The sequence below is a fragment of the Ranitomeya imitator genome, chromosome 1 (assembly GCF_032444005.1).
Source record: "Ranitomeya imitator isolate aRanImi1 chromosome 1, aRanImi1.pri, whole genome shotgun sequence".
Classification (NCBI taxonomy): Eukaryota; Metazoa; Chordata; class Amphibia; order Anura; family Dendrobatidae; genus Ranitomeya; species Ranitomeya imitator.
The window spans coordinates 204,366,972-204,380,450 of NC_091282.1; the positions used below are offsets into that span (position 1 = coordinate 204,366,972).

Genomic DNA, 13,479 nt, shown 5'->3' on the forward strand with positions numbered 1-13,479 from the left:
ATTTTTGTTTTGTTGTTTTGCAAGACATTAACATCTATTTATTTTTTGGGAGTACTAACTGTGTCAGACACTCCTTCCAATTGTCCTCCGCTGACCACACCAATGCTGCCTGTGTACCCCTGGAACCTAATTAAAAGTGCATAGAGCCTACTTTTTTTATTTTAGGCCTACTAAGTCTGTCTGCGGTCCCTCCTTCCAATAGTCCTCCGATGACCACACCAATGCTGCCTGTGTACCCCTGGAACCTAATTAGAAGTGCATAGAGCCTACTTTTTTATTTTAGGCCTACTATGTCTGTGTGTGATCCCTCCTTCCAATAGTCCTCCGCTGACCACACCAATGCTGCCTGTGTACCCCTGGAACCTATTTAAAAGTGCATAGAGCCTACTTTTTTATTTTAGGCCTACTAAGTCTGTCTGCGGTCCCTCCTTCCAAAAGTCCTCCACTGTCCACACCAATGCTGCCTGTGTATCCCTGCAACATAATTCTAACTGCATTGAGCCTATTTTTTTATTTTAGGCCTACTAAGTCTGTCTGCGGTCCCTCCTTCCAATTGTCCTCCACTGACCACACCAATGCTGCCTGTGTACCCCTACCACATAATCGAAGCTGCATTGAGCATATTTTGTTATTTTAGTCCTACTAAGTCTGTCTGCGGTCCCTCCTTCCAATAGTCCTCCACTGACCACAACAATGCTGCCTGTGTACCCCTGCAACATAATTCTAACTGCATTGAGCCTCATTTTTTTATTTTAGGCCTACTAAGTCTGTCTGCGGTCCCTCCTTCCAATTGTCCTCCACTGACCACACCAATGCTGCCTGTGTACCCCTACCACATAATCGAAGCTGCATTGAGCCTATTTTGTTATTTTAGGCATACTAAGTCTGTCTGCGGTCCCTCCTTCCAACAGTCCTCCGCTGACCACACCAATGCTGCCTGTGTACCCCTGCAAGATAATTGAAACTGCATTGAGCCTAATTTTTTTATTTTATGCCTACTAAGTCTGTCTGCGGTCCCTCCTTCCAATTGTCCTCCACTGACCACACCAATGCTGCCTGTGTACCCCTGGAACCTAATTAAAAGTGCATAGAGCCTGCTTTTTTTATTTTAGGCCTACTAAGTCTGTCTGCGGTCCCTCCTTCCAATTGTCCTCCACTGACCACACCAATGCTGACCGTGTACCCATGTAACCTTTTTTAAACCTGCATCGAGCCAACTTTGTGGTGTAAGGCCTACTAGCTGTGTCTGTCTGTGCCGCTCAATACAGCTGTCCTCTTAAAAAAATGACCTGCAATTGTCAGGTTTTCAGCTTATCGGAATTTTAATACTGCAGTGGGGCTACTAGTTTGGTTGGGGCCTACTAACAGTGTCTGCCGCTCCAAGGTGTTCTCCAGGTTGCCTTTCCTGACCTTCCATCTTCAGGCTCTTGTTAAATATTTGTTAAATGGAACAAATGCAGTTGGTCTCCAAGTTTGGTTGGGGCCTACTAACAGTGTCTGCCGCTCCAAGATGTTCTCCTGGTTTCCTGTCCTGAACTTCCATTTTCAGGCTCTCGTTAAGTAGTTGTTAATATTACACTGCATTTGGCCTACTAGTTTGGTTGGAACCTACTAACGGTGTCTGCCGCTCCTTGCTGTTCTCCTCCACTGAACAAAGCAGTGCCGCCTGTTTACTACTGTTACCAATTTTGAACTGCATTTTGACTACTTACTGATTTGGGCCTACTCACTGTGTCAGCCTCTCATTACAGTTGTCCTCCACTGAACAAAGCAATGCCGCCTGGTTAGTCCTGTTACCAATTTTGAAATGCATTTAGCCCACTTTATTATTTGGGCCTATATATGTGTTTCCTCCTCATCCTCCCAATTGTCCAGCCAGTGCTAGATGACTCTGCTGGTACATTGACCCAGACCGCTACATTCCCCTTGCACGCTACACAGCAAGATTCTGACCCTGCTGAAAGTGAGGTTCCCCTTCCCGCATACTATACCATCTTACACGGGGACAAAGAGGAAGGTGCAGATGAAAGTGCAGGTTCCTTCATCAGGTGGGGGGAATACTCGTTGGCAACATCACTGGCACAGGGCCCCTCATAGTACGCAAAAGTGTTGCTGCCGGTGGGAGGCGCCCCCGCTGTGCAAACACACCGCCGTACTTTGAGGGGCCCTGTGCCAGTGCCAATGCGAACGAGTGAGCCCCCCCTGCTTGCTCAGGATCAAAGCACTTGCAAAGTTGAAATACTTACCTCTCCCTGCTCCACTGCCGTGATGTGGTCCACGTTTTCTGGGCCCACTAAATACTTTACCCAGCCATACCTCCCACAACTTTAGCCAAATGACCCCAATGTCCAATGCCTAACTATTATTATAAAGTAAATTAAGATTGACAAGCTTCAGTACCAAGAATGGATGTTTTTGCCATTAAAATGGGCACTGTAGGTGTTTTCCTGGCCTCCACTCACTGGCGACTATGCTTCCCCATTGACTTGCATTGGGTTTCGTGTTTCGGTCGATCCCGACTTTTCGCAATAATCGGCCGATTTCACTCGACTCGACTTTTCAGATAGTCAGGTTTCGCGAAACCCGACTCGACCCTAAAAAACTAAAACTCACTCAACCCTACTGGTCAGATTTAAAAAATTTGGCCTCTCATCATTAAGGTCAAAATTAGCGCCGTCACTTTTTAGCCGTATGTAGGTGTTTATAAGTCAGGCAAGTACCTAATGATCTTGGCGCATAACCTCTGGCATCTAATCTTAATCTTTTTTACTTTATCATGACATCTAACTGAAATTAAATTTTGATACACCATATGACTGCCCACAAAGAATCTACAGCTTCATGGTAATGAGCCATAGGAGTCCATGTGCACCTTACAGAATCTGTGAATTCTTCGGTTAACTGACATAAAATTATTATACTAAAGACTAATCCTGTAATTAGAAGTAAAAATATGAAACAAGATTTATAATTAGAAAAAAAGTGTGTAACTAGCCACTGATATTTCTAGAGACAAATTATTACTTCAATTAATGCTTGGATTCTACCAACCAATCATTATTTTGACTTATTCAAGTGTGCACAGCTACATTTTAACATTTACATTTAAATTTTACACATTTAATTAGACTGTGTATAATGGCTAAAGGGGTTATTCAACTACAATTGAGGGATGACCATCTGCTGTATATTACTCTCTACCACTTATCAGCTGCATTAGATACTAGAGAAGAGCGGATCACTTAGCGCAACTCCGGACCACAGTCCAGGTCAGTGCCCTCCAGTCATGGACAGAAGCTCGATGGATTTCAGGGTTCCCCCGACATAGCAATTGATTTCCGGCCTGATTTGATGTCATCTGTATGGCGTGTGGCACATGGGTGATGTCTCGCCAGCCTGACAAATTAAAAGCTGAGCCTACGGTTCCTGGAGGGTGGGGAAATTTGTGCAACTTTTTTCCACAATCAGAGTGCACTGACCTGGACCTGGGTTGTGTGAACTGATCTGCTCATGACTACTTGAGACCCATTCAACTCAGTCTAATGCTCTCAGTAGCCACTATGTCTGGTACAGGATTGCCAACTGGACTTTTTTTCTGGATATCAAAAAATCATGGGCAGACAATATTTTTTATAAGTGGTTCATGTCTACAGCTCATACTTCTGATATGAAATTATCTGCATTAACTGTAAACCTTAAAATGTTGATAATTACAGTACAAAAAATCTGTTTAAATTTCTTTAGCTTTAAAAAAAAACCACAGACACCTTGTTTATTTTTTTTTTACAGACATGGCAAAAAGTGCCCTCTTTTTACAGACTGTTCTGTAATTTCTGGATGGTTGGCAACCCTGGGCTGGTAATACAGTTTATGGCTTATTCCTATTCAAATAAATGGGACTAAGCTGCAATAATAAGTACTGCCTCTACTAAAAGTATTGCTTGTAAGTATGGAAGGGGATAAAGTTCTTGCAAGACTCCTATGACCATATTAAACCTTTGAATTATGATACTTAGGGTGCAAGGGTTGAAAGTCAGTGATTTAAAAATAAAGAGAGGTTATCTGGCTTTAGGGTTCAAGTCTGCAGCCACTGTGTGTGACCGCATACTTGTGTATCCTCAAAGGGCTTACACTGTACACTGCGGGGACTCTCTGATGCCGGCACCGAGAATGGTGAGCAAGTTATTTCAAGTATTCAATTTGCATATATGCGGTCCCATGCTGACAAGACACGCGTGGCCTCACTCAAGGGAATTGTGTTGAGCGAGGTCGGAAATGTCTAGTCTCAATGTGGCCAGAAGTATGCAAATCACATACATCAGTAACATCAGAGCTCACTCCTGGTGCTGGATCTCAAGAATCCTCACGGAGCGCAGTGCAAGTACTGACATGACAGTGACTGTAGACTTGTACCTAAAGGATGGACAACCCCTTTAATGACTTGTTCAAAAGTTAGGCTATCCTCCCCAAAAAAGGATAGCCTCCTTATTTGTTTTATTTGCATTAGGCTTTGGTGCTCCATACAGCTTTTTAGGAAATATTTATTCTCAAATTCTTGCTGGCTGAAGCAAACTATCATAATTTGTGCTCCACAATTATTTACCGTCGCTCTCGTTAAATGAAAGGTATGGCGAAATCTGTGCTATTATTTGAGAAGAGCTCCTTCCACAGGTTTAGCACTCTTGTTAATAATGAGCCGTTCTGTATAACAGATTGCTGTAATTTATACAGATGGCAGCAGCAGTTGTTCTGTTTATTTGAGTTGCGGCATGTTTCTAAATTTCCATAGGTCTATAAATCAGACATTGTTGAACAACCTTGTCAAGGACATTCCCTCTTATTGTTAATAGCATTCTGTTACATATGTCCGCAACAGTGGTTATTCTACCGTACTCTCAGCTTCTGCCACTTAAAAAAGGTTAATTATAACAACAGCGGAGAACATGACAAACAGAGATTTACTTTGAGAGTTCTGTCTTCCTTCTAAAGCACAAACCAATGAAAGCTGATCATTTGTAGGTGAAATATGACCAGTTATATTGCATCCCCAAATTATACTACCCGGCCTTTTGCAAAGAAAAAAAACGGAAACAAAATACTGTACAATGCTGGGAAAAAAAGGTTTAAAACAACCTCTTTCACACCCACATAGCAAAAGATGCAAGCAGATGTAATTGTATACTGTGAATTTTATATTTGTTTTGCTTTTTCGTGGCCTTATTGCAGATTTTGAACACATTTCACCTTCTTTGTTTTTAAAGGTGAAATGCAATGCAAATCCCTGGTAAAATCCACATGTAAATCCGTATTAATACATGCAGCAGATACAAAGCAAATCTTATACAACGATCTGTTGCCGAAAGAGTTAAAGCAACATACAGTACTAATCAGGTCAACCACTGTTTTTAATGGAACAGCAGCCTTGACATTCATATGGTCGCAATGATTTTTACGGCGATTTTGAAAACCATTTCAATAAGTGACATGTAATGTAGTAACCTTTTCCCCTTCTCTTGACTTATTTTTTCTCACCCTTATTCACAGAGAATTGATGTTGAATGGGGCTAATCCATATAAGAGCTGGTGGCAGTTTTAACTCTAAATTTGTGGCAGAACTTCATGTCATGGAATATGCTTTTTGACTTTGGATTTTTAAATAATGTCACCACCTGATCTATATAACGTATTACTATGGGCATGCAGGTGATAGAATTGTTAAAATAGTCCTATCTGTATGCCCCATAGCTGCTGTCTTGTTGCTGAGAAATAGACTTTTAATTTTTTATGTTAATTAGTTCTTCCAAGTCCCGGAGTATACAGTATCTGGAAGAAAACTCTGCCTCCGATGTTAATTTGCATATCATTCCCCTCCCATATATTTCACAGTGCCATGTGACATGCAGTTGTGGCGCCGGAATTCCGTGCAAAAGCAGGACGCAGGTGCAGAATTCTCGTGCCAAAGCTGCATTTCACATGGCATTGTGATGTGCATGGATGGGGATGGTGGTATGCAAACTAACGCCGGAGGCAGAGATTCCTTCCAGGCACCGCAAGCCCTGAAGCCTGGAAGAACTAATTAACATAAAAGATTACTACTGAAATTAATGGGAAGCATTTTCAAACATCATTCAAAACTGTTTTTAATGTGATTTCTGGAGCAGAATCTGCTCCAAAATTTACTTTAAAAAATAAATACTGTGTGTAAAAAAAATCCTAATTCATCCAGTGGGCGAATTTGGAAATTTTTCGGTAGAAACACTTCAAGAAATGACACAGAAAAAATACTTGGGAAAATTATAGTTCCATGCATTCTATAGGAGTGTTTTTCACTTGAAAGCAATAGGAATTTTATTCAAAGAGTATGTTAGGCAGTTTTTGGTTCTGTTACAAAATCCACATTAAAAAAATCTGTGGGTACATGCCACTAAAGTTTTTGATATGTATTTGGGAGAGGATTCTGCTCAAATATCTACATTAAATGCTTAATAAATAACTTTTGAATTGAATTGGTTCCAAATAGAAAACTCATCAATAGTTCACATGGCGCTGTTTTTTTCACGTAGAAATAGAAACAACATGCTAGTTGTTGAGGTGTGTATGCTTGAAAAATTGCTGCAATTTTTTTTCAACTTTATACAATGAAGCAGAAAAAAAATATTTCATACACAAAAACTGTGAGTCACGAGTGTGTCACGTCCTCCTGGTAGGTCTGGGTTGAGGCGATCTTTACGTACTGTGAATCACAGGTCTTCCATTTAGCCTGTATGTTTTCTTCCTCATATTGAATGGACTCTATTTCCTTTGGCACTGAAGAGATTAATGACTGTTTGCATGCTGGTTAGAGACATGCAGCTGCTCCTCACCTGCTCATTTCCTCTCTGTATAAAACCTGTCCAGACCTTCTCATGACTGTGAAAATTTTGCTTCCTGGCTTACTGGAGTTGGTGTGCTGAAATTGGAGTTCGTAGTTGCTGCTGGAGAGTGTTGTCTGCTGTATTTGGGTGTATGTTTTCTCCATTATCCTTTCCCCATTTGGTTTGCACTTTCCTATCCTTCCCTTTATTCCTCTGTACCCTTGGTGAGTGTTTTTGTATGTAAGTTGCTTTTTGTTATTTCTGTTTGTCTTAGGTGTGTATACATTAACCTATCTGTCATAGGTCTCTTGGGGGACAGTGAGGGGATAGCTTAGGACATTAGCAGGAGCACAGTAAAGTCAGAGACTCAGGCTATTCTACCTTTAACAGTACCCATGGAACAGGGATGGTTAGGTGTTCCAATTCCAGCGACATATTGAGGCCCCCCTTCCTTACCAAATACCGTCACAGTGTGACACTGTGTAAAAAAAAGATTCCAAACGGTGTACCAAAAAATTACAAAGAAAAAAGTTTTGTACACAAAAAATGTGTATGTAAAAATAATATGACAAAAAACTGAACCAAAAAAATCCCCAAGACCTCTTTCATGTAACAATATTTTGATCAGGATTTTCCAACAGTATATTTTTAAGCCAAACCCTAGAAAGGAATGAACAAAAGGAGAATACAAGACACACTTGTCCTAATAAATTTTGACCTACTCCTGGTTTTGGCTTTCAAATACTGATTAAAATATAATACTGCCTTCTGAACCTGGCCTTATTCCAACACAAACATTCTGGAGACTAATCTGGGGTTTTACAATTCCAAGAATAAGACATTTAGATCTTGGGCAGACATATTAAATTATGAATGCATATTCCAGAAAATAGCTCACCCTAGCTCAAAACTGCTGGTACAACATGGACGCATTTGTTTAATTTTTACTTTGGCAGCAAGCTACCAATTAAATGAAAAGTGCAAAAAATAATTCACAGCTCACTTGTTTACTACAATATGCGATTGATTCAATATGTCAAATTTATTAGGACGTGCGATAAACATGCTGCCAAATTTGTTCCAGAAGTGACGCTTAATGTTTAGACCTGCTTTAGGGAAGTGAGAACAACCTGTCTAATGTACACTGTGTTCCAAATTATTGTGCAAATTGGATTTAAGTGTCATAAAGATTTAATTGTTTTGTTTTTCAATTAAACTCATGGATAGTATTGTGTCTCAGGGCTCAACGGATCAGTGAAATCAATCTTAAACACGTGTGATAATTTGTTTGCCAGGTGATTCTAATTAAAGGAAAACTACTTAAAAATGATGTTCCACATTATTATGCAGGCTACAGTTTTCAAGTAACATGGGAAAGAAAAAGGATCTCTCTGCTGCCGAAAAGCATGAAATAGTGCAATGCCTTGGTCAAGGGATGAAAACATTAGATATTTCATGAAAACTTAAGAGTGATCATCATCCTGTGAAGAGATTTGTGACTGAAACAGAGCACAGACAGAGTTCATGCAGATAAAGGCATAATGAGGAAGGTTTCTGCCAGACGAATTCATTGGATTAAGAGAGCAGCTACCAAAATACCATTACAATGCAGCAAACAGTTATTTGAAGCTGCTGGTGCCTCTGGGGTCCCTCCAACCTCAAGGTGTAGGATCCTTCAAAGGCTTGCTGTGGTGCATAAACCTACTATTTGGCCACCCCTAAACAGTGTTCACAAGCAGAAACGGTTGCAGTGGGCCCAGACATACATGAAGACTAATTTTCAAACAGTCTTGCTTACTGATTAGTGTGGAGCAACCCTGGATGGAACAGATGGATGGAGTAGTGGATGCAACATCAGCAAGGAGTTATGGTTTGGGCCGGAATCATGGGTAAACAGCTGGTAGGGCCCTTTAAGGTTCCAGAAGGTGTAAGAATGACCTCTGCAAAGTATATATAGTTTCTGACTGACAAATTTCTTCCATGGTATAAAAAGCAGAAACGTGCCTTCAGTAGCAAAATCATCTTCATGCATGACAATGCACCATCTCATGCTGCAAAGAGTACCTCTGAGTCATTGGCTGCTATGGACATAAAAGGAGATAAACTCATGGTGTGGCCACCATCTTCCCCTGTCCTCAACCCTGTGGAGAATCTTTGGAGTATCATCAAGGAGAAGATCTATGAGGGTGGGAGGCAGTTCACATCAATACAGCGGCTCTGGGAGGCTATTCTGACTTCATGCAAAGAAATTCAAACAGAAACTCTCCAAAAACTCACAAGTTCAATGGATGCAAGAATTGTGAAGGTGATATCAAAGAAGGGTTCCTATGTTAACATGTAACTTGGCTTATTGGGATATTTTGGAGTTAAGTAGCTTTTTTGTTCAGTGAATGTGACCTCCTAATGCTGCAAATTCCATAAATGAGCATTTTCAGTTCTTTAACCCCTTAGTGACAGAGCCAATTTGGTACTTAATGACCAGGCCAATTTTTGCAATTCTGACCACTGTCACTTTATGAGGTTATAACTCTGGAACGCTTCAACGGATCCCGCTGATTCTGAGATTGTTTTTTCGTGACATATTGTACTTCATGTTAGTGGTAACATTTATTCGATATTACTTGCGATTATTTATGAAAAAAACGGAAATATGGCGAAAATTTTTAAAATTTTGCAATTTTCAAACTTTGTATTTTTATGCCCTTAAATCAGAGAGATATGTCATGAAAAATAGTTAATAAATAACATTTCCCACATGTCTACTTTACATCAGCACAATTTTGGAAACAAAATTTTTTTTTGTTAGGGAGTTATAAGGGTTAAAAGTTGACCAGCAATTTCTCATTTTTACAACACCATTTTTTTTTGGGACCACATCACATTTGAAGTCATTTTGAGGGGTCTATATGATAGAAAATAATGAAGTGTGACACCATTCTAAAAGCTGCACCCCTCAAGGTTCTCAAAACCACATTCAAGAAGTTTATTAACCCTTTACGTGCTTCACAGGAACTGAAACAATGTGGAAGGAAAAAATGAACATTTAACTTTTTTTTGCAAACATCTTAATTCAGAACCATTTTTTTTATTTTCACAAGTGTAAAAACAGAAATGTAACCATAAATTTTGTTATGCAATTTCTCCTGAATATGCCAATACCCCATATGTGGGGGTAAACCACTGTTTGGGCGCACCGCAGAGCTTGGAAGTGAAGGAGCGCCGTTTTACTTTTTCAATGTAGAATTGGCTGGAATTGAGATTGGACGCCATGTCGCGTTTGGAGAGCCCCTGATGTGCCTAAACAGTGGAAACCCCCCACAATTGACACCATTTTGGAAACTAGACCCCTTAAGGAACTTATCTAGATGTGTGGTGAGCACTTTGAACCCCCATGTGCTTCACAGAAGTTTATAACGTAGAGCCGTGAAAAAAAAATTGCATTTTTTCTACAAAAATGATCTTTTTGCCCACAAACTTTTATTTTCACAAGGGTAACAGGAGAAATTAGACCACTACAGTTGTTGTGCAATTTCTCCTGAGTACGTCGATACCCAGTATGTGGGGGTAAACCACTGTTTGGGCGCACCGCAGAGCCTGGAAGAAAAAGAGTGCCGTTTTACTTTTTCAATGTAGAATTGGCTGGAATTGAGATCGGACGCCATGTCGCATTTGGAGAGCCCCTGATGTGCCTAAACAGTAGAAATCCCCCACAAGTGACCCCATTTTGGAAACTAGACCCCCCATGGAACTTATCTAGATGTGTGGTGAGAACCTTGAATGCCCAAGTGCTTCACAGAAGTTTATAATGCAGAGCCGTGAAAATAAAAAAATATTTTTTTTTTCAACAAAAAAGATTTTTTAGCCCCCAAGTTTTTATTTTCACAAGGGTAACAAGAGAAATTGGACCCCAAAAGCTGTTGTCCAATTTGTCCTGAGTATGCTGGTACCCCATATGTGGGGGTAAACCACTGTTTGGGCGCACGGCAGAGCTCGGAAGGAAGGAGCGCCGTTTTGGAATGCAGACTTTGATAGAATGGTATGCGGGTATTATGTTGCGTTTGCAGAGCCCCTGATGTACCTAACCAGTAGAAACCCTCCACAAGTGACCCCATTTTGGAAACTAGACCCCCCAAGGAACTTATCTAGATGTGTGGTGAGAACTTTGAATGCCCAAGTGCTTCACAGAAGTTTAGAATGCAGAGTCGTGAAAATAAAAAATATTTTTTTTTTCCACAAAAAAGATATTGTAGCCCCCAAGTTTTTATTTTCACAAGGGTAACAGGAGAAATTGGACTGCAAAAGTTGTTGTCCAATTTATCCCGAGTACGCTGATGCGCCATATGTGGGGGCAGTGGCGTAGGAAGGGGGGTGCGGGGGGGGCGGGCCGCCCCGGGCGGCACAAAGTGGGGGGCGGCACAATGCGGGGGGTGGGCCGGCGCGCCGCTGGCTGAAGAAGAAGAGGAGACTCAGCCGCCCGGAGCGGCGGCGCTATCTGCGCTACTTGCAATAATGGTATAATAGTAGCCGCTACTATTATACCATTATATTGCTGCTGGCTGGGCTGGGGTCCGGGCCGGGGACCGGGTGGCCGTGGCGCCGCGGCGGCCGCCCGCGCGTGCGCAGATGGTAGTAGCGCTTCCCGGGGCTTCAGGAAAATGGCCGCGGGATGCAGATGGAGATCGCAGCGGCCATTTTCTTGAAGCCCTGTTCGCATTACCCACCGATCTCCTCCAGCCTCCAGGAAGCGCCGCCGCCGGGATCTCTGCAGTGCGCAGCTGCAGAGACAGTCAGTCTGACAGTCAGAAATGAATCTGATTCTGGATCACAGCGGAATCGGTCGGAATCGGATGACTCGGAGTCGGATCAGATCAGAGGCAGACTCACTCTCACAGACTCACAGGCATGCTGCACTGCAGACTGCAGTCCCTACTCCTAGCAGGTATTTAAGCACAGTTTATCATATGTGGAATGTTATATGCAATATAATATTGGTTTGTGACTTTAGAGACTGTCTGAGAGGCATCTAGGGTTTACCGTTTATGTACCACTTCCTTATGGTACTGAAACTGTATTTTGTTGTGACCAGTGCAACACTAAGGCAGTTAGGCTTCTTTCACACTAGCGTCGGATTCGGCCCGTCGCATTGCGTCGGGCCGAGATTCCGACGCTAGCGTTTGATGCGCCGCACAACGGGTGCAGCGGATGCATTTCTCCAGCGCATCCGCTGCCCCATTGTAAGGTGCGGGGAGGTGGGGGCGGAGTTCTGGCCACGCATGCACGGTCGGAAAAAGTGGTCCGTCGGCAGCAAAAAATGTTACATTTAAAGTTTTTTGCTCCCGGCGGTCTGCCACAACACGGCACAACCGTCGTCGGTAATGTTACTCTATGGGGCAAAAACGCATCCTGCAAACCACTTTGCAGGATGCGTTTTTTCCCCTAAACGACGCATTGCGACGTATTCAAAAAAACGCCAGAGTGAAAGTAGCCTTAGCCACATTCACACGTTGTGTTCTGTCCTGCGGGTTCTCCTGCAGCGGATTTGATAAATCTGCGGTTATCCCTGCAGATTTATCGCGGTTTGTCCTGCGGGTTCTGCTGCAGGATTTTACCCCTACTATTGATGCTGCATATCTATGCAGCAATATGCAGCATCAATAGTAATGTTAAAAATAATAAAATAATTATATACTCACCCTCTGACGTCCCGATCTCTGCGGCGCTGCTCCAAAGATGCTGTGCGACCAGGACCGACGTCAACGCAGGTCCTGGTCGCATAGCAAACCTGAGACCGCTTGCAGCGCTGAGACTTCAGAGGTGAGTATAGCTTATTTTTAAATTTAATTTTATTTTTTTTTTTACCACAAATATGGTTCCTGGGGCCTGGAGGAGAGAGTCTCCTCTCCTCCACCCCGGGTACCACCCGCACATTATCCGCTTACTTCCCGCATGGTGTGCACAAGTAGCGGATCAATGCATTTGTATGGATGCAGAATCGCTGCGATTCTGCACAAAGAAGTGACATGGTCCTTCTTTTTTTCCGCAGCAATTCAGCGCGTTTTTTTTTCGGGATTTTCCGCATCATGTGCACTGCGGTTTTTGTTTTCCATAGGGTAACATTGTACTGTACCATGCATGGAAAACAGCTGCGGACCCGCAGCGGCAAAATCGCGGCGGTTCCGCAGTAAAAACCTCATAGTATGAACATACCCTTAGTTCTACTTATAACAACCTAGCTTGCATTTTCTGTTTTTTTTTTAAGAGAAAATAAATACGGTGTACATTAATTTAATATTTTTGGGTCTAGATTGAGTTCCAGATATTGGTAGGACCCGTTGAAGTGCTGAGGTGAGGCACGAAACGGCCGTTGTCCGCTTTGTTCACATCCCTCCCTGCATATTTTGAAAAATGTCCGAATAAAAATTGTGACCACCACACTCGGGTAAGTGCACTTTTTTTGCCTTTTTCTCTTGGACTTTCATGTTGTTCTGCAGAAGCTGCACCCCGTTGTTATATAAAGGAATTTTGTTGGTCCTCTCTTGAACAAAGGGTTGTTTGGATAATAGGGTCTAACTACAACAGCAGTGCGGGGTATTATCTTTTTACCCTTAGGGTACCGTCACACAGT

At 42.2% G+C, this 13,479-nt stretch overlaps 1 protein-coding gene across 2 annotated transcripts in view; it reads left to right on the forward strand.

Annotated features, from left to right (window-relative positions):
- PRR16 (proline rich 16) overlaps positions 1–13,479 on the forward strand; it is a 612,007-nt gene that overhangs the window by 411,580 nt on the left and 186,948 nt on the right. The window lies entirely within an intron of this gene.